The following is a 22047-nucleotide window of genomic DNA, read 5'->3' on the forward strand; positions in this document are numbered from 1 at the left end:
ACCAGGGATACAGTCCCTACCGCTGGTACCAGGGATACAGTTCCTGCCTCTAACACCAGGGATACAGTCCCTGCCTCTGGTACCATGGATACAGTCCCTGCCTCTTGTACCAGAGAAACAGTCCCTGCCGCTGGTACCAGGGATACAGTCCCTGCTGCTGGTACCAGGGATACAGTCCCTGCCTCTGGTACCAGGGATACAGTCCGTGCCTCTGGTACAAGGGATAAAGTCCCTGCCTCTAACACCAGGGATACAGTCCCTACCGCTGGTACCAGGGAAACAGTCCCTGCATCTAACACCAGGGATACAGTCCCTGCCGCTGGTACCAGGGATACAGTCCCTGCTGCTAACAGCAGGGATACATTTCCTGCCTCTGGTACCAGGGATACAGTCCCTGCCTCTGGTACTAGGGATACAGTCGCTGCCTCTGGTACCAGGGATGCAGTCCATGCCGCTGGTACCAGGGATACAGTGCCTGCCGCTGGTACCAGGGATACAGTCCATGCCTCTAACAACAGGGATACAGTCCCTGCCTCTAACACCAGGGATACAGTCCCTGCCTCTAACACCAGGGATACAGTCCCTGCCTCTAACACCAGGGATACAGTCCCTGCCTCTAACACCAGGGATACAGTCCCTGCCTCTGATACCAGGGATACAGTCCCTGCCTCTGGTACCAGGGAAACAGGCCCTGCCGCTGGTACCAGGGATACAGTCCCTGCAGCGGGCCCAGGGATAAAGTCCCTGCCGCTAACACCAGGGATACAGTCCCTGCCGCTGGTACCAGGGATACAGTCCCTGCCTCTTGTACCAGGGATACAGTCCCTGCCTCTAACACCAGGGATACATTCCCTGCCTCTAACACCAGGGATACAGTCCCTGCCTCTGGTACCAGGGATACAGTCCCTGCCTCTGGTACCAGGGATACAGTCCGTGCCTCTGGTACGAGGGATACAGTCCCTGCCTCTGGTACCAGGGATACAGTCCCTGCCTCTAACAGCAGGGATACAGTCCCTGCCTCTAACAGCAGGGATACAGTCCCTGCCTCTGGTACCAGGGATACAGTCCCTGCCTCTGGTACCAGGGATACAGTCCCTGCCTCTGGTACCAGGGATACAGTCCCTGCCTCTGGTACCAGGGATACAATCCGTGCCTCTGGTACCAGGGATACAATCCGTGCCTCTGGTACCAGGGATACAGTCCCTGCCTCTGGTACCAGGGATACAGTCCGTGCCTCTGGTACAAGGGATAAAGTCCCTGTGTCTAACACCAGGGATACAGTCCCTACCGCTGGTACCAGGGAATCAGTCCCTGCCTCTAACACCAGGGATACAGGCCCTGCCGCTGGTACCAGGGATACAGTCCCTGCTGCTAACAGCAGGGATACATTTCCTGCCTCTGGTACCAGGGATACAGTCCCTGCCTCTGGTACTAGGGATACAGTCGCTGCCTTTGGCACCAGGATGCAGTCCATGCCGCTGGTACCAGGGATACAGTGCCTGCCGCTGGTACCAGGGATACAGTCCCTGCCTCGAACAACAGGGATACAGTCCCTGCCTCTAACACCAGGGATACAGTCCCTGCCTCTAACACCAGGGATACAGTCCCTGCCTCTGATACCAGGGATAGAGTCCCTGCCTATGGTACCAGGGAAACAGTCCCTGCCGCTGGTACCAGGGATACAGTCCCTGCTGCTGGTACCAGGGATACAGTCCCTGCCTCTGGTACCAGGGATACAGTCCCTGCCTCTGGTACCAGGGATACAGTCCGTGCCTCTGGTACAAGGGATAAAGTCCCTGTGTCTAACACCAGGGATACAGTCCCTACCGCTGGTACCAGGGAATCAGTCCCTGCCTCTAAAACCAGGGATACAGTGCCTGCCGCTGGTACCAGGGATACAGTCCCTGCTGCTAACAGCAAGGATACATTTCCTGCCTCTGGTACCAGGGATACAGTCCCTGCCTCTGGTACTAGGGATACAGTCGCTGCCTTTGGCACCAGGGATGCAGTCCATGCCGCTGGTACCAGGGATACAGTGCCTGCCGCTGGTACCAGGGATACAGTCCCTGCCTCTAACAACAGGGATACAGTCCCTGCCTCTAACAGCAGGGATACAGTCCCTGCCTCTAACACCAGGGATACAGTCCCTGCCTCTGATACCAGGGATACAGTCCCTGCCTCTGGTACCAGGGAAACAGTCCCTGCCGCTGGTACCAGGGATACAGTCCCTGCTGCAGGTACCAGGGATACAGTCCCTGCCTCTGGTACCAGGGATACAGTCCCTGCCTCTGGTACCAGGGATACAGTCCCTGCCTCTGGTACCACGGATACAATCCCTGCATCTGGTACCAGCGATACAGTCCCTGCCTCTGGTACCAGGGATACAGTCCCTGCCTCTGGTACCAGGGATACAGTCCGTGCCTCTGGTAGCAGGGATACAGTCCCTGCCTCTGTCACCAGAGATACAGTCCCCGCCTCTGGTACCAGTGACACAGTCCCTGCCTCTGGTACCAGGGATACAGTCCGGGCCTCTGGTACCAGGGATACAGTCCCTGCCGCTGGTACCAGGGATACAGTCCCTGCCTTCAACACCAGGGATACAGTCCCTGCCTCTGGTACCAGGGATGCAGTCCCTGCCTCTGGTACCAGGGATACAGTCCCTGCCTCTGGTACCAGGGATACAGTCCCTGCCTATGGTACCAGGGATACATTCCCTGCCTCGGGTACCAGGGATACAGTCCCTGCCTCTGGTACCAGGGATACAGTCCCTGCCTCTAACACCAGGATACAGTCCCGGCCTCTGGTCCCAGGGATACAGTCCCCTGCCTCTACACCAGGATACAGTCCCTGCTCTGGTAACCAGGGAAACAGTCCCTTGCTAGGCACCAGGGATACAGTCCCTGCCTGTCGTACCAGGGATACAGTCGGTGCATCTATTACCAGTGATACAGTCCCCGGCCTCTGGTACCAGGGATACAGTCCCTGCCTGTGGTACCAGGGATACAGTCCCTGCCGCTGGTACCAGGGATACAGTCCCTGCCTCTGGTACCAGGGATACAGTCCCTGCCTCTAACACCAGGGATAAAGTCCCTGCCTCTAACACCAGGGATACAGTCCCTGCCTCTAGTACCAGTGATACAGTCCCAGCCTCTGGTACCAGGGATACAGTCCCTGCCTCTGGTACCAGGGATACAGTCCCTGCCTCTGGTACCAGGGAAACAGTCCCTGCCTCTGGTACCAGGGATACAGTCCCTGCCTCTAACGCCAGGAAAACAGTCCCTGCCTCTGGTACCAGGGATACAGTCCCTGCCTCTGGTACCAGGGATACAGTCCCTGCCTCTGGTACCAGGGATACAGTCCCTGCCTCTGGTAGCAGCGATACAGTCCCTGCCTCTGGTACCAGCGATACAGTCCCTGCCTCTGGTACCAAGGATACAGTGCCTGTCTCTGGTACCAGGGATACAGTCCGTGCCTCTGGTACCAGGGATACAGTCCCTGCCTCTGTCACCAGAGATACAGTCCCCGCCTCTGGTACCAGGGACACAGTCCCTGCCTCTGGTACCAGGGATACAGTCCCGGGCCTCTGGTACCAGGGATACAGTCCCTGCCGTTGGTACCAGGGATACAGTCCCTGCCTCTACACCAGGGATACAGTCCCTGCCTCTGGTACCAGGGATACAGTCCCTGCCTCTGGTACCAGGGATACAGTCCCTGCCTCTGGTACCAGGGATACAGTCCCTGCCTATGGTACCAGGGATACAGTCCCTGCCTCTGGTACCAGGGATACAGTCCCTGCCTCTGGTACCAGGGATACAGTCCCTGCCTCTGGTACCAGGGATACAGTCCCTGCCTCTGCTACCAGGGATACAGTCCCTGCCTCTAACACCAGGGATACAGTCCCTACCTCTGGTACCAGGGAAACAGTCCCTGCCTCTGGTACCAGGGATACAGTCACTGCCTCTGGTACCAGGGATACAGTCCCTACCGCTGGTACCAGGGATACAGTCCTTGCCTCTAGTACCAGGGATACAGTCCCTACCGCTGGTACCAGGGATACAGTCCCTGCCGCTGGTACCAGGGATACAGTCCCTGCCGCTAACACCAGGGATACAGTCCCTGCCTCTGGTACCAGGGATACAGTCCCTGCCTCTGGTACCAGGGATACAGTCCCTGCCTCTGGTACCAGGGATACAGTCCCTGCCTCTGCTACCAGGGATACAGTCCCTGCCTCTAACACCAGGGATACAGTCACTACCGCTGGTACCAGGGAAACAGTCCCTGCCTCTAACACCAGGGATACAGTCCCTGCCTCTAACACCAGGGATACAGTTCCTGCCTCTGACACCAGGGATACAGCCCCTGCCTCTAACACCAGGGATACAGTCCCTGCCTTTGACAACAGGGATACATTCCCTGCCTCTGGTACCAGGGATACAGTCCCTTGTCTGGTACCAGGGATAGAGTCCCTGCCTCGGTACCAGGGATAGAGTCCCTGCCTCCGGTACCAGGGATAGAGTCCCTGCCTCCGGTACCAGGGATAGAGTCCCTGCCTCCGGTACCAGGGATAGAGTCCCTGCCTCCGGTACCAGGGATAGAGTCCCTGCCTCCGGTACCAGGGATAGAGTCCCTGCCTCTGGTACCAGGGATACAGTCCCTGCCACTAACACCAGGGATACAGTCTCTGCCTCTGGTAGCAGGGATACAGTCCCTGCCTCCGGTACCAGGGATACAGTCCCGGCCTCTGGTACCAGTGATACAGTCCCTGCCACTAACACCAGGGATACAGTCTCTGCCTCTGGTAGCAGGGATACAGTCCCTGCCTCCGGTACCAGGGATACAGTCCCGGCCTCTGGTACCAGGGATATAGTCCCTGCCGCTGGTACCAGGGATACTGTCCCTACCGCTGGTAGCAGGGATACAGTCCCTGCAGCTGGGAGCAGAGAAAAAGTCCCTGCCTCTAACTCCAGGGATACAGTCCCTGCCTCTGGTACCAAGGATACAGTCCCTGCCTCTGGTACCAAGGATACAGACCCTGCCTCTAACACCAGGGATACTGTCCCTGCCTCTAACACCAGGGATACAATCCCTGCCTCTGGTACCAAGGATACAGTCCCTGCCACTAACACCAGGGATACAGTCCCTGCCGCTGGTACCAAGGATACAGTCCCTGCCACTAACACCAGGGATACAGTCCCTGCCGCTGGTACCAAGGATACTGTCCCTGCCACTAACACCAGGGATACAGTCCCTGCCGCTGGTACCAGGGATACAGTCCCTGCTGCTGGTACCAGGGATACAGTCCCTGCCTCTAACACCAGGGATACAGTCCCTGCCTCTAACACCAGGGATACAGTCCCTGCCTCTGACAGCAGGGATACAGTCCCTCCCACTAACTCCAGGGATATAGTCCCTGCCGCTGGTACCAGGGATACAGTCCCTACCGCTGGTACCAGGGATACAGTCCCTACCGCTGGTACCAGGGATACAGTCCCTGCCACTAACACCAGTGATACAGTCCCTGCCGCTGGTACCAGGGATAAAGTCCCTGCCGCTGGTTCCCGGGATACAGTCCCTGCCGCTGGTTCCCGGGATACAGTCCCTGCCGCTGGTACCAGGGATACAGTCCCTGTCGGTGGTACCAGGGATACAGACCCTCCCTCTGGTACCAGGGATACAGTCCCTGCCACTAACACCAGGGATACAGTCACTGCCTCTGGTACCAGGGATACAGTCCCTACCGCTGGTACCAGGGATACAGTCCTTGCCTCTAGTACCAGGGATACAGTCCCTACCGCTGGTACCAGGGATACAGTCCCTGCCGCTGGTACCAGGGATACAGTCCCTGCCGCTAACACCAGGGATACAGTCCCTGCCTCTGGTACCAGGGATACAGTCCCTGCCTCTGGTACCAGGGATACAGTCCCTGCCTCTGGTACCAGGGATACAGTCCCTGCCGCTGGTACCAGGGATACAGTCCCTGCCTCTAACACCAGGGATACAGTCCCTGCCGCTGGTACCAGGGATACAGTCCCTGCCTCTAACACCAGGGATACAGTCCCTGCCTCTAACACCAGGGATACAGTCCCTGCCTCTGACACCAGGGATACAGCCCCTGCCTCTAACACCAGGGATACAGTCCCTGCCTTTGACAACAGGGATACATTCCCTGCCTCTGGTACCAGGGATACAGTCCCTTGTCTGGTACCAGGGATACAGTCCCTGCCTCCGGTACCAGGGATAGAGTCCCTGCCTCCGGTACCAGGGATAGAGTCCCTGCCTCCGGTACCAGGGATAGAGTCCCTGCCTCCGGTACCAGGGATAGAGTCCCTGCCTCCGGTACCAGGGATAGAGTCCCTGCCTCTGGTACCAGGGATACAGTCCCTGCCTCTGGTACCAGGGATACAATCCGTGCCTCTGGTACCAGGGATACAGTCCCTGCCTCTGGTACCAGGGATACAGTCTGTGCCTCTGGTACAAGGGATAAAGTCCCTGCCTCTAACACCAGGGATACAGTCCCTACCGCTGGTACCAGGGAATCAGTCCCTGCCTCTAACACCAGGGATACAGTCCCTGCCGCTGGTACCAGGGATACAGTCCCTGCTGCTAACAGCAGGGATACATTTCCTGCCTCTGGTACCAGGGATACAGTCCCTGCATCTGGTTCTAGGGATACAGTCGCTGCCTCTGGCACCAGGGATGCAGTCCATGCCGCTGATACCAGGGATACAGTGCCTGCCGCTGGTACCAGGGATACAGTCCCTGCCTCTAACAACAGGGATACAGTCCCTGCCTCTAACACCAGGGATACAGTCCCTGCCTCTAACACCAGGGATACAGTACCTGCCTCTGATACCAGGGATAAAGTCCCTGCCTCTGGTACCAGGGAAACAGTCCCTGCCGCTGGTACCAGGGATACAGTCCCTGCCGCTGGTACCAGGGATACAGTCCCTGCCTCTGGTACCAGGGATACATTCCCTGCCTCTGGTACCAGGGATACAGTCCCTGCCTCTGGTACCAGGGATACAGTCCCTGCCTCTGGTACCACGGATACAATCCCTGCATCTGGTACCAGCGATACAGTCCCTGCCTCTGGTACCAGGGATGCAGTCCGTGCCTCTGGTACCAGGGATACAGTCCGTGCCTCTGGTAGCAGGGATACAGTCCGTGCCTCTGGAACCAGTGATACAGTCCCAGCCTCTGGTACCAGTGATACAGTCCCTGCCTTTGGTACCAGGGATACAGTGCCAACCTCTGGTACCAGGGTTACAGTCCCTGCCTCTGGTACCAGGGATACAGTCCCTGCCTATGGTACCAGGGATACATTCCCTGCCTCGGGTACCAGGGATACAGTCCCTGCCTCTGGTACCAGGGATACAGTCCCTGCCTCTAACACCAGGGATACAGTCCCTGCCCCTGGTACCAGGGATACATTCCTTGCCCCTCGTACCAGGGATACAGTCCCTGCCCCTGGTACCAGGGATACAGTCCCTGCCTCTGCTACCAGGGATACAGTCCCTGCCTCTAACACCAGGGATACAGTCCCTACAGCTGGTACCAGGGATACAGTCCCTGCCTCTTTTACCAGGGTTACAGTCCCTGCCGCTAGTACCAGTGATTCAGTCCCTGCCTCTAACACCAGGGATACAGTCCCTACCGCTGGTACCAGGGATACAGTTCCTGCCACTAACACCAGGGATACAGTCCCTGCCTCTGGTACCATGGATACAGTCCCTGCCTCTTGTACCAGAGATACAGTCCCTGCCGCTGGTACCAGGGATACAGTCCCTGCTGCTGGTACCAGGGATACAGTCCCTGCCTCTGGTATTAGGGATACAGTCCGTGCCTCTGGTACAAGGGATAAAGTCCCTGCCTCTAACACCAGGGATACAGTCCCTACCGCTGGTACCAGGGAAACAGTCCCTGCATCTAACACCAGGGATACAGTCCCTGCCGCTGGTACCAGGGATACAGTCCCTGCTGCTAACAGCAGGGATACATTTCCTGCCTCTGGTACCAGGGATACAGTCCCTGCCTCTGGTACTAGGGATACAGTCGCTGCCTCTGGTACCAGGGATGCAGTCCATGCCGCTGGTACCAGGGATACAGTGCCTGCCGCTGGTACCAGGGATACAGTCCATGCCTCTAACAACAGGGATACAGTCCCTGCCTCTAACACCAGGGATACAGTCCCTGCCTCTAACACCAGGGATACAGTCCCTGCCTCTGATACCAGGGATACAGTCCCTGCCTCTGGTACCAGGGAAACAGGCCCTGCCGCTGGTACCAGGGATACAGTCCCTGCAGCTGGGACCAGGGATAAAGTCCCTGCCGCTAACACCAGGGATACAGTCCCTGCCGCTGGTACCAGGGATACAGTCCCTGCCTCTGGTACCAGGGATACAGTCCCTGCCTCTGGTACCAGGGATACAGTCCCTGCCTCTTGTACCAGGGATACAGTCCCTGCCTCTAACACCAGGGATACATTCCCTGCCTCTAACACCAGGGATACAGTCCCTGCCTCTGATACCAGGGATACAGTCGCTGCCTCTGGCACCAGGGATGCAGTCCATGCCGCTGATACCAGGGATACAGTGCCTGCCGCTGGTACCAGGGATACAGTCCCTGCCTCTAACAACAGGGATACAGTCCCTGCCTCTAACACCAGGGATACAGTCCCTGCCTCTAACACCAGGGATACAGTACCTGCCTCTGATACCAGGGATAAAGTCCCTGCCTCTGGTACCAGGGAAACAGTCCCTGCCGCTGGTACCAGGGATACAGTCCCTGCCGCTGGTACCAGGGATACAGTCCCTGCCTCTGGTACCAGGGATACATTCCCTGCCTCTGGTACCAGGGATACAGTCCCTGCCTCTGGTACCAGGGATACAGTCCCTGCCTCTGGTACCACGGATACAATCCCTGCATCTGGTACCAGCGATACAGTCCCTGCCTCTGGTACCAGGGATGCAGTCCGTGCCTCTGGTACCAGGGATACAGTCCGTGCCTCTGGTAGCAGGGATACAGTCCCTGCCTCTGTCACCAGAGATACAGTCCCCGCCTCTGGTACCAGTGACACAGTCCCTGCCTCTGGTACCAGGGATACAGTCCGGGCCTCTGGTACAAGGGATACAGTCCCTGCCGCTGGTACCAGGGATACAGTCCCTGCCTATGGTACCAGGGATACATTCCCTGCCTCGGGTACCAGGGATACAGTCCCTGCCTCTGGTACCAGGGATACAGTCCCTGCCTCTAACACCAGGGATACAGTCCCTGCCCCTGGTACCAGGGATACATTCCTTGCCCCTCGTACCAGGGATACAGTCCCTGCCCCTGGTACCAGGGATACAGTCCCTGCCTCTGCTACCAGGGATACAGTCCCTGCCTCTAACACCAGGGATACAGTCCCTACAGCTGGTACCAGGGATACAGTCCCTGCCTCTTTTACCAGGGTTACAGTCCCTGCCGCTAGTACCAGTGATTCAGTCCCTGCCTCTAACACCAGGGATACAGTCCCTACCGCTGGTACCAGGGATACAGTTCCTGCCACTAACACCAGGGATACAGTCCCTGCCTCTGGTACCATGGATACAGTCCCTGCCTCTTGTACCAGAGATACAGTCCCTGCCGCTGGTACCAGGGATACAGTCCCTGCTGCTGGTACCAGGGATACAGTCCCTGCCTCTGGTATTAGGGATACAGTCCGTGCCTCTGGTACAAGGGATAAAGTCCCTGCCTCTAACACCAGGGATACAGTCCCTACCGCTGGTACCAGGGAAACAGTCCCTGCATCTAACACCAGGGATACAGTCCCTGCCGCTGGTACCAGGGATACAGTCCCTGCTGCTAACAGCAGGGATACATTTCCTGCCTCTGGTACCAGGGATACAGTCCCTGCCTCTGGTACTAGGGATACAGTCGCTGCCTCTGGTACCAGGGATGCAGTCCATGCCGCTGGTACCAGGGATACAGTGCCTGCCGCTGGTACCAGGGATACAGTCCCTGCTTCTAACACCAGGGATACAGTCCCTGCCTCTAACACCAGGGATACAGTCCCTGCCTCTAACACCAGGGATACAGTCCCTGCCTCTGATACCAGGGATACAGTCCCTGCCTCTGGTACCAGGGAAACAGGCCCTGCCGCTGGTACCAGGGATACAGTCCCTGCAGCTGGGACCAGGGATAAAGTCCCTGCCGCTAACACCAGGGATACAGTCCCTGCCGCTGGTACCAGGGATACAGTCCCTGCCTCTGGTACCAGGGATACAGTCCCTGCCTCTGGTACCAGGGATACAGTCCCTGCCTCTTGTACCAGGGATACAGTCCCTGCCTCTAACACCAGGGATACATTCCCTGCCTCTAACACCAGGGATACAGTCCCTGCCTCTGGTACCAGGGATACAGTCCCTGCCTCTGGTACCAGGGATACAGTCCGTGCCTCTGGTACGAGGGATACAGTCCCTGCCTCTGGTACCAGGGATACAGTCCCTGCCTCTAACAGCAGGGATACAGTCCCTGCCTCTAACAGCAGGGATACAGTCCCTGCCTCTGGTACCAGGGATACAGTCCCTGCCTCTGGTAACAGGGATACAGTCCCTGCCTCTGGTACCAGGGATACAATCCGTGCCTCTGGTACCAGGGATACAATCCGTGCCTCTGGTACCAGGGATACAGTCCCTGCCTCTGGTACCAGGGATACAGTCCGTGCCTCTGGTACAAGGGATAAAGTCCCTGCCTCTAACACCAGGGATACAGTCCCTACCGCTGGTACCAGGGAATCAGTCCCTGCCTCTAACACCACGGATACAGTCCCTGCCGCTGGTACCAGGGATACAGTCCCTGCTGCTAACAGCAGTGATACATTTCCTGCCTCTGGTACCAGGGATACAGTCCCTGCCTCTGGTACTAGGGATACAGTCGCTGCCTTTGGCACCAGGGATGCAGTCCATGCCGCTGGTACCAGGGATACAGTGCCTGCCGCTGGTACCAGGGATACAGTCCCTGCCTCTAACAACAGGGATACAGTCCCTGCCTCTAACACCAGGGATACAGTCCCTGCCTCTAACACCAGGGATACAGTCCCTGCCTCTAACACCAGGGATACAGTCCCTGCCTCTAACACCAGGGATACAGTCCCTGCCTCTGATACCAGGGATACAGTCCCTGCCTCTGGTACCAGGGAAACAGTCCCTGCCGCTGGTACCAGGGATACAGTCCCTGCGCTGGTACCAGGGATACAGTCCCTGCCTCTGGTACCAGGGATACAGTCCCTGCCTCTGGTACCAGGGATACAGTCCCTGCCTCTGGTACCAGGGATACAGTCCCTGCCTCTGGTACCACGGATACAATCCCTGCATCTGGTACCAGCGATACAGTCCCTGCCTCTGGTACCAGGGATACAGTCCCTGCCTCTGTCACCAGAGATACAGTCCCCGCCTCTGGTACCAGTGACACAGTCCCTGCCTCTGGTACCAGGGATACAGTCCGGGCCTCTGGTACCAGGGGTACAGTCCCTGCCGCTGGTACCAGGGATACAGTCCCTGCCTTCAACACCAGGGATACAGTCCCTGCCTCTGGTACCAGGGATACAGTCCCTGCCTCTGGTACCAGGGATACAGTCCCTGCCTATGGTACCAGGGATACATTCCCTGCCTCGGGTACCAGGGATACAGTCCCTGCCTCTAACACCAGGGATACAGTCCCTGCCTCTGCTACCAGGGATACAGTCCCTGCCTCTAACACCAGGGATACAGTCCCTACAGCTGGTACCAGTGATACAGTCCCTGCCTCTTTTACCAGGGTTACAGTCCCTGCCGCTAGTACCAGTGATTCAGTCCCTGCCTCTAACACCAGGGATACAGTCCCTACCGCTGGTACCAGGGATACAGTTCCTGCCTCTAACACCAGGGATACAGTCCCTGCCTCTGGTACCATGGATACAGTCCCTGCCTCTTGTACCAGAGATACAGTCCCTGCCGCTGGTACCAGGGATACAGTCCCTGCTGCTGGTACCAGGGATACAGTCCCTGCCTCTAACACCAGGGATACAGTCCCTGCCTCTAACACCAGGGATACAGTCCCTGCCTCTGACACCAGGGATACAGTCCCTCCCACTAACTCCAGGGATACAGTCCCTGCCGCTGGTACCCGGGATACAGTCCCTACCGCTGGTACCAGGGATACAGTCCCTGCCTCTCGTACCAGGGATACAGTCCCTGCCTCTGGTACCAGGGATACAGTCCCTGCCTCTGGTACCAGGGATACAGTCCCTGCCTCTGGTACCAGGGATACAGTCCCTGCCTCTTGTACCAGGGATACAGTCCCTGCCTCTAACACCAGGGATACATTCCCTGCCTCTAACACCAGGGATACAGTCCCTGCCTCTAACACCAGGGATACAGTCCCTGCCTCTGGTACCAGGGATACAGACCGTGCCTCTGGTACGAGGGATACAGTCCCTGCCTCTGGTACCAGGGATACAGTCCCTGCCTCTAACAGCAGGGATACAGTCCCTGCCTCTAACAGCAGGGATACAGTCCCTGCCTCTAACAGCAGGGATACAGTCCCTGCCTCTGGTACCAGGGATACAGTCCCTGCCTCTGGTACCAGGGATACAGTCCCTGCCTCTGGTACCAGGGATACAATCCGTGCCTCTGGTACCAGGGACACAATCCGTGCCTCTGGTACCAGGGATACAGTCCCTGCCTCTGGTACCAGGGATACAGTCCGTGCCTCTGGTACAAGGGATAAAGTCCCTGCCTCTAACACCAGGGATACAGTCCCTTCCGCTGGTACCAGGGAATCAGTCCCTGCCTCTAACACCACGGATACAGTCCCTGCTGCTGGTACCAGGGATACAGTCCCTGCTGCTAACAGCAGTGATACATTTCCTGCCTCTGGTACCAGGGAAACAGTCCCTGCCTCTGGTACTAGGGATACAGTCGCTGCCTTTGGCACCAGGGATGCAGTCCATGCCGCTGGTACCAGGGATACAGTGCCTGCCGCTGGTACCAGGGATACAGTCCCTGCCTCTAACAACAGGGATACAGTCCCTGCCTCTAACACCAGGGATACAGTCTCTGCCTCTGATACCAGGGATACAGTCCCTGCCTCTGGTACCAGGGAAACAGTCCCTGCCGCTGGTACCAGGGATACAGTCCCTGCCTCTTGTACCAGGGATACAGTCCCTGCCTCTGGTACCAGGGATACAGTCCCTGCCTCTGGTACCAGGGATACAGTCCCTGCCTCTGGTACCACGGATACAGTCCCTGCCTCTGGTACCAGAGATACAGTCCCTGCCTCTGGTACCAGGGATACAGTCCCTGCCTCTGTCACCAGAGATACAGTCCCCGCCTCTGGTACCAGTGACACAGTCCCTGCCTCTGGTACCAGGGATACAGTCCGGGCCTCTGGTACCAGGGGTACATTCCCTGCCGCTGGTACCAGGGATACAGTCCCTGCCTTCAACACCAGGGATACAGTCCCTGCCTCTGGTACCAGGGATACAGTCCCTGCCTCTGGTACCAGGGATACAGTCCCTGCCTATGGTACCAGGGATACATTCCCTGCCTCGGGTACCAGGGATACAGTCCCTGCCTCTGGTACCAGGGATACAGTCCCTGCCTCTAACACCAGGGATACAGTCCCTGCCTCTGCTACCAGGGATACAGTCCCTGCCTCTAACACCAGGGATACAGTCCCTACAGCTGGTACCAGGGATACAGTCCCTGCCTCTTTTACCAGGGTTACAGTCCCTGCCGCTAGTACCAGTGATTCAGTCCCTGCCTCTAACACTAGGGATACAGTCCCTACCGCTGGTACCAGGGATACAGTTCCTGCCTCTAACACCAGGGATACAGTCCCTGCCTCTGGTACCATGGATACAGTCCCTGCCTCTTGTACCAGAGATACAGTCCCTGCCGCTGGTACCAGGGATACAGTCCCTGCTGCTGGTACCAGGGATACAGTCCCTGCCTCTAACACCAGGGATACAGTCCCTGCCTCTAACACCAGGGATACAGTCCCTGCCTCTGACACCAGGGATACAGTCCGTCCCACTAACTCCAGGGATACATTCCCTGCCGCTGGTACCAGGGATACAGTCCCTACCGCTGGTACCAGGGATACAGTCCCTACCGCTGGTACCAGGGATACAGTCCCTGCCACTAACACCAGTGATACAGTCCCTGCCGCTGGTACCAGGGATACAGTCCCTGCCGCTGGTTCCCGGGATACAGTCCCTGCCGCTGGTTCCCGGGATACAGTCCCTGCCGCTGGTACCAGGGATACAGTCCCTGTCGGTGGTACCAGGGATACAGTCCCTGCCACTAACACCAGGGATACAGACCCTCCCTCTGGTACCAGGGATACAGTCCCTGCCACTAACACCAGGGATACAGTCACTGCCTCTGGTACCAGGGATACAGTCCCTACCGCTGGTACCAGGGATACAGTCCTTGCCTCTAGTACCAGGGATACAGTCCCTACCGCTGGTACCAGGGATACAGTCCCTGCCGCTGGTACCAGGGATACAGTCGCTGCCGCTAACACAAGGGATACATTCCCTGCCTCTGGTACCAGGGATACAGTCCCTGCCTCTGGTACCAGAGATACAGTCCCTGCCTCTGGTACCAGGGATACAGTCCCTGCCTATGGTACCAGGGATACATTCCCTGCCTCGGGTACCAGGGATACAGTCCCTGCCTCTGGTACCAGGGATACAGTCCCTGCCTCTAACACCAGGGATACAGTCCCTGCCCCTGGTACCAGGGATACATTCCTTGCCCCTGGTACCAGGGATACAGTCCCTGCCCCTGGTACCAGGGATACAGTCCCTGCCTCTGCTACCAGGGATACAGTCCCTGCCTCTAACACCAGGGATACAGTGCCTACAGCTGGTACCAGGGATACAGTCCCTGCCTCTTTTACCAGGGTTACAGTCCCTGCCGCTAGTACCAGTGATTCAGTCACTGCCTCTAACACCAGGGATACAGTCCCTACCGCTGGTACCAGGGATACAGTTCCTGCCTCTAACACCAGGGATACAGTCCCTGCCTCTGGTACCATGGATACAGTCCCTGCCTCTTGTACCAGAGATACAGTCCCTGCCGCTGGTACCAGGGATACAGTCCCTGCTGCTGGTACCAGGGATACAGTCCCTGCCTCTGGTACCAGGGATACAGTCCGTGCCTCTGGTACAAGGGATAAAGTCCCTGCCTCTAACACCAGGGATACAGTCCCTACCGCTGGTACCAGGGAAACAGTCCCTGCATCTAACACCAGGGATACAGTCCCTGCCGCTGGTACCAGGGATACAGTCCCTGCTGCTAACAGCAGGGATACATTTCCTGCCTCTGGTACCAGGGATACAGTCCCTGCCTCTGGTACTAGGGATACAGTCGCTGCCTCTGGTACCAGGGATGCAGTCCATGCCGCTGGTACCAGGGATACAGTGCCTGCCGCTGGTACCAGGGATACAGTCCATGCCTCTAACAACAGGGATACAGTCCCTGCCTCTAACACCAGGGATACAGTCCCTGCCTCTAACACCAGGGATACAGTCCCTGCCTCTAACACCAGGGATACAGTCCCTGCCTCTAACACCAGGGATACAGTCCCTGCCTCTGATACCAGGGATACAGTCCCTGCCTCTGGTACCAGGGAAACAGGCCCTGCCGCTGGTACCAGGGATACAGTCCCTGCAGCGGGCCCAGGGATAAAGTCCCTGCCGCTAACACCAGGGATACAGTCCCTGCCGCTGGTACCAGGGATACAGTCCCTGCCTCTTGTACCAGGGATACAGTCCCTGCCTCTAACACCAGGGATACAGTCCCTGCCTCTAACACCAGGGATACAGTCCCTGCCTCTGGTACCAGGGATACAGTCCCTGCCTCTGGTACCAGGGATACAGTCCGTGCCTCTGGTACGAGGGATACAGTCCCTGCCTCTGGTACCAGGGATACAGTCCCTGCCTCTAACAGCAGGGATACAGTCCCTGCCTCTAACAGCAGGGATACAGTCCCTGCCTCTAACACCAGGGATACAGTCCCTGCCTCTGATACCAGGGATACAGTCCCTGCCTCTGGTACCAGGGATACAGTCCCTGCCGCTGGTACCAGGGATACAGTCCCTGCTTCTCGTGCCAGGGATACAGTCCGTGCCTCTGGTACCAGGGATACAGTCCGTGCCTCTGGTACCAGGGATACAGTCCCTGCCTCTGGTACCAGGGATACAGTCCCTGCCTCTGGTACCAGGGATACAGTCCCTGCCTCTAACACCAGGGATACAGTCCCTGCCTCTGGTACCAGGGATACAGTCCCTGCCTCTGGTACCAGGGATACAGTCCCTGCCTCTGGTACCAGGGATACAATCCGTGCCTCTGGTACCAGGGATACAATCCGTGCCTCTGGTACCAGGGATACAGTCCCTGCCTCTGGTACCAGGGATACAGTCCGTGCCTCTGGTACAAGGGATAAAGTCCCTGTGTCTAACACCAGGGATACAGTCCCTACCGCTGGTACCAGGGAATCAGTCCCTGCCTCTAACACCAGGGATACAGTCCCTGCCGCTGGTACCAGGGATACAGTCCCTGCTGCTAACAGCAGGGATACATTTCCTGCCTCTGGTACCAGGGATACAGTCCCTGCCTCTGGTACTAGGGATACAGTCGCTGCCTTTGGCACCAGGATGCAGTCCATGCCGCTGGTACCAGGGATACAGTGCCTGCCGCTGGTACCAGGGATACAGTCCCTGCCTCGAACAACAGGGATACAGTCCCTGCCTCTAACACCAGGGATACAGTCCCTGCCTCTAACACCAGGGATACAGTCCCTGCCTCTGATACCAGGGATACAGTCCCTGCCTCTGGTACCAGGGAAACAGTCCCTGCCGCTGGTACCAGGGATACAGTCCCTGCTGCTGGTACCAGGGATACAGTCCCTGCCTCTGGTACCAGGGATACAGTCCCTGCCTCTGGTACCAGGGATACAGTCCGTGCCTCTGGTACAAGGGATAAAGTCCCTGTGTCTAACACCAGGGATACAGTCCCTACCGCTGGTACCAGGGAATCAGTCCCTGCCTCTAACACCAGGGATACAGTGCCTGCCGCTGGTACCAGGGATACAGTCCCTGCTGCTAACAGCAAGGATACATTTCCTGCCTCTGGTACCAGGGATACAGTCCCTGCCTCTGGTACTAGGGATACAGTCGCTGCCTTTGGCACCAGGGATGCAGTCCATGCCGCTGGTACCAGGGATACAGTGCCTGCCGCTGGTACCAGGGATACAGTCCCTGCCTCTAACAACAGGGATACAGTCCCTGCCTCTAACAGCAGGGATACAGTCCCTGCCTCTAACACCAGGGATACAGTCCCTGCCTCTGATACCAGGGATACAGTCCCTGCCTCTGGTACCAGGGAAACAGTCCCTGCCGCTGGTACCAGGGATACAGTCCCTGCTGCAGGTACCAGGGATACAGTCCCTGCCTCTGGTACCAGGGATACAGTCCCTGCCTCTGGTACCAGGGATACAGTCCCTGCCTCTGGTACCACGGATACAATCCCTGCATCTGGTACCAGCGATACAGTCCCTGCCTCTGGTACCAGGGATACAGTCCGTGCCTCTGGTACCAGGGATACAGTCCGTGCCTCTGGTAGCAGGGATACAGTCCCTGCCTCTGTCACCAGAGATACAGTCCCCGCCTCTGGTACCAGTGACACAGTCCCTGCCTCTGGTACCAGGGATACAGTCCGGGCCTCTGGTACCAGGGATACAGTCCCTGCCGCTGGTACCAGGGATACAGTCCCTGCCTTCAACACCAGGGATACAGTCCCTGCCTCTGGTACCAGGGATGCAGTCCCTGCCTCTGGTACCAGGGATACAGTCCCTGCCTCTGGTACCAGGGATACAGTCCCTGCCTATGGTACCAGGGATACATTCCCTGCCTCGGGTACCAGGGATACAGTCCCTGCCTCTGGTACCAGGGATACAGTCCCTGCCTCTAACACCAGGGATACAGTCCCTGCCTCTGCTACCAGGGATACAGTCCCTGCCTCTAACACCAGGGATACAGTCCCTACAGCTGGTACCAGGGATACAGTCCCTGCCTCTTTTACCAGGGTTACAGTCCCTGCCGCTAGTACCAGTGATTCAGTCCCTGCCTCTAACACCAGGGATACAGTCCCTGCCTCTGGTACCATGGATACAGTCCCTGCCTCTTGTACCAGAGATACAGTCCCTGCCGCTGGTACCAGGGATACAGTCCCTGCTGCTGGTACCAGGGATACAGTCCCTGCCTCTAACACCAGGGATACAGTCCCTGCCTCTGACACCAGGGATACAGTCCCTGCCTCTGACAGCAGGGATACAGTCCCTCCCACTAACTCCAGGGATATAGTCCCTGCCGCTGGTACCAGGGATACAGTCCCTGCCGCTGGTACCAGGGATAAAGTCCCTGCCGCTGGTTCCCGGGATACAGTCCCTGCCGCTGGTTCCCGGGATACAGTCCCTGCCGCTGGTACCAGGGATACAGTCCCTGTCGGTGGTACCAGGGATACAGTCCCTGCCACTAACACCAGGGATACAGACCCTCCCTCTGGTACCAGGGATACAGTCCCTGCCACTAACACCAGGGATACAGTCACTGCCTCTGGTACCAGGGATACAGTCCCTACCGCTGGTACCAGGGATACAGTCCTTGCCTCTAGTACCAGGGATACAGTCCCTACCGCTGGTACCAGGGATACAGTCCCTGCCGCTGGTACCAGGGATACAGTCCCTGCCGCTAACACCAGGGATACAGTCCCTGCCTCTGGTACCAGGGATACAGTCCCTGCCTCTGGTACCAGGGATACAGTCCCTGCCTCTGGTACCAGGGATACAGTCCCTGCCGCTGGTACCAGGGATACAGTCCCTGCCTCTAACACCAGGGATACAGTCCCTGCCGCTGGTACCAGGGATACAGTCCCTGCCTCTAACACCAGGGATACAGTCCCTGCCTCTAACACCAGGGATACAGTTCCTGCCTCTGACACCAGGGATACAGCCCCTGCCTCTAACACCAGGGATACAGTCCCTGCCTTTGACAACAGGGATACATTCCCTGCCTCTGGTACCAGGGATACAGTCCCTTGTCTGGTACCAGGGATACAGTCCCTGCCTCCGGTACCAGGGATAGAGTCCCTGCCTCCGGTACCAGGGATAGAGTCCCTGCCTCCGGTACCAGGGATAGAGTCCCTGCCTCCGGTACCAGGGATAGAGTCCCTGCCTCCGGTACCAGGGATAGAGTCCCTGCCTCCGGTACCAGGGATAGAGTCCCTGCCTCTGGTACCAGTGATACAGTCCCTGCCACTAACACCAGGGATACAGTCTCTGCCTCTGGTAGCAGGGATACAGTCCCTGCCTCCGGTACCAGGGATACAGTCCCGGCCTCTGGTACCAGTGATACAGTCCCTGCCACTAACACCAGGGATACAGTCTCTGCCTCTGGTAGCAGGGATACAGTCCCTGCCTCCGGTACCAGGGATACAGTCCCGGCCTCTGGTACCAGGGATATAGTCCCTGCCGCTGGTACCAGGGATACTGTCCCTACCGCTGGTAGCAGGGATACAGTCCCTGCAGCTGGGAGCAGAGAAAAAGTCCCTGCCTCTAACTCCAGGGATACAGTCCCTGCCTCTGGTACCAAGGATACAGTCCCTGCCTCTGGTACCAAGGATACAGACCCTGCCTCTAACACCAGGGATACTGTCCCTGCCTCTAACACCAGGGATACAATCCCTGCCTCTGGTACCAAGGATACAGTCCCTGCCACTAACACCAGGGATACAGTCCCTGCCGCTGGTACCAAGGATACAGTCCCTGCCACTAACACCAGGGATACAGTCCCTGCCGCTGGTACCAAGGATACTGTCCCTGCCACTAACACCAGGGATACAGTCCCTGCCGCTGGTACCAGGGATACAGTCCCTGCTGCTGGTACCAGGGATACAGTCCCTGCCTCTAACACCAGGGATACAGTCCCTGCCTCTAACACCAGGGATACAGTCCCTGCCTCTGACAGCAGGGATACAGTCCCTCCCACTAACTCCAGGGATATAGTCCCTGCCGCTGGTACCAGGGATACAGTCCCTACCGCTGGTACCAGGGATACAGTCCCTACCGCTGGTACCAGGGATACAGTCCCTGCCACTAACACCAGTGATACAGTCCCTGCCGCTGGTACCAGGGATAAAGTCCCTGCCGCTGGTTCCCGGGATACAGTCCCTGCCGCTGGTTCCCGGGATACAGTCCCTGCCGCTGGTACCAGGGATACAGTCCCTGTCGGTGGTACCAGGGATACAGACCCTCCCTCTGGTACCAGGGATACAGTCCCTGCCACTAACACCAGGGATACAGTCACTGCCTCTGGTACCAGGGATACAGTCCCTACCGCTGGTACCAGGGATACAGTCCTTGCCTCTAGTACCAGGGATACAGTCCCTACCGCTGGTACCAGGGATACAGTCCCTGCCACTGGTACCAGGGATACAGTCCCTGAATCTAACAACAGGGATACAGTCCCTGCAACTGGTACCAGGGATACAGTCCCTGCCTCTGGTACCAGGGATACAGTCCCTGCCTCTGGTACCAGGGATACAGTCCCTGCCGCTGGTACCAGGGATACAGTCCCTGCCTCTAACACCAGGGATACAGTCCCTGCCGCTGGTACCAGGGATACAGTCCCTGCCTCTAACACCAGGGATACAGTCCCTGCCTCTAACACCAGGGATACAGTCCCTGCCTCTGACACCAGGGATACAGCCCCTGCCTCTAACACCAGGGATACAGTCCCTGCCTTTGACAACAGGGATACATTCCCTGCCTCTGGTACCAGGGATACAGTCCCTTGTCTGGTACCAGGGATACAGTCCCTGCCTCCGGTACCAGGGATAGAGTCCCTGCCTCCGGTACCAGGGATAGAGTCCCTGCCTCCGGTACCAGGGATAGAGTCCCTGCCTCCGGTACCAGGGATAGAGTCCCTGCCTCCGGTACCAGGGATAGAGTCCCTGCCTCTGGTACCAGTGATACAGTCCCTGCCACTAACACCAGGGATACAGTCTCTGCCTCTGGTAGCAGGGATACAGTCCCTGCCTCCGGTACCAGGGATACAGTCCCGGCCTCTGGTACCAGTGATACAGTCCCTGCCACTAACACCAGGGATACAGTCTCTGCCTCTGGTAGCAGGGATACAGTCCCTGCCTCCGGTACCAGGGACACAGACCCGGCCTCTGGTACCAGGGATATAGTCCCTGCCGCTGGTACCAGGGATACTGTCCCTACCGCTGGTAGCAGGGATACAGTCCCTGCAGCTGGGAGCAGAGAAAAAGTCCCTGCCTCTAACTCCAGGGATACAGTCCCTGCCTCTGGTACCAAGGATACAGTCCCTGCCTCTGGTACCAAGGATACAGACCCTGCCACTAACACCAGGGATACAGTCCCTGCCGCTGGTACCAAGGATACTGTCCTTGCCACTAACACCAGGGATACAGTCCCTGCCGCTGGTACCAAGGATACAGTCCCTGCCTCTAACACCAGGGATACAGTCCCTGCCGCTGGTACCAAGGATACAGTCCCTGCCTCTAACACCAGGGATACAGTCCCTGCCGCTGGTACCAAGGATACAGTCCCTGCCTCTAACACCAGGGATACAGTCCCTGCCGCTGGTACCAAGGATACAGTCCCTGCCTCTAACACCAGGGATATGGTCCCTGCCTCTGGTACTAGGGAGCTGACATAGGCAAAACCTCTGCCCACGTGGAGGGGACAGTCTCATCTTAAACCATCCAATGGCCTAATCGATGTTAAATCCCTTCGGATAGGTCGCAGGCTCAGCCCTGGGTGGGAGCAGAGATCACAGAACCTGATAAAATCCAGCCTTCTGCTGCATTTGATGCCTTACTGTCTCTATCCTGTGACAGCACGAGGGAAACAGCAGCGTACAGAGAAAAATCCAATTCATGACAGGTGCCCTGCCCGTTACATGCCAACTTGTTACACACCCACCCATTGTACACTA

At 57.7% G+C, this 22047-nt stretch overlaps 1 protein-coding gene across 1 annotated transcript in view; it reads right to left on the bottom strand.

Moving 5' to 3' along the window:
• LOC121282499 (adhesion G-protein coupled receptor G2-like) overlaps positions 1-22047 on the bottom strand; it is a 283503-nt gene that overhangs the window by 100734 nt on the left and 160722 nt on the right. The window lies entirely within an intron of this gene.

This window comes from Carcharodon carcharias, chromosome 9 (genome assembly GCF_017639515.1).
Source record: "Carcharodon carcharias isolate sCarCar2 chromosome 9, sCarCar2.pri, whole genome shotgun sequence".
Taxonomy (NCBI): Eukaryota; Metazoa; Chordata; class Chondrichthyes; order Lamniformes; family Lamnidae; genus Carcharodon; species Carcharodon carcharias.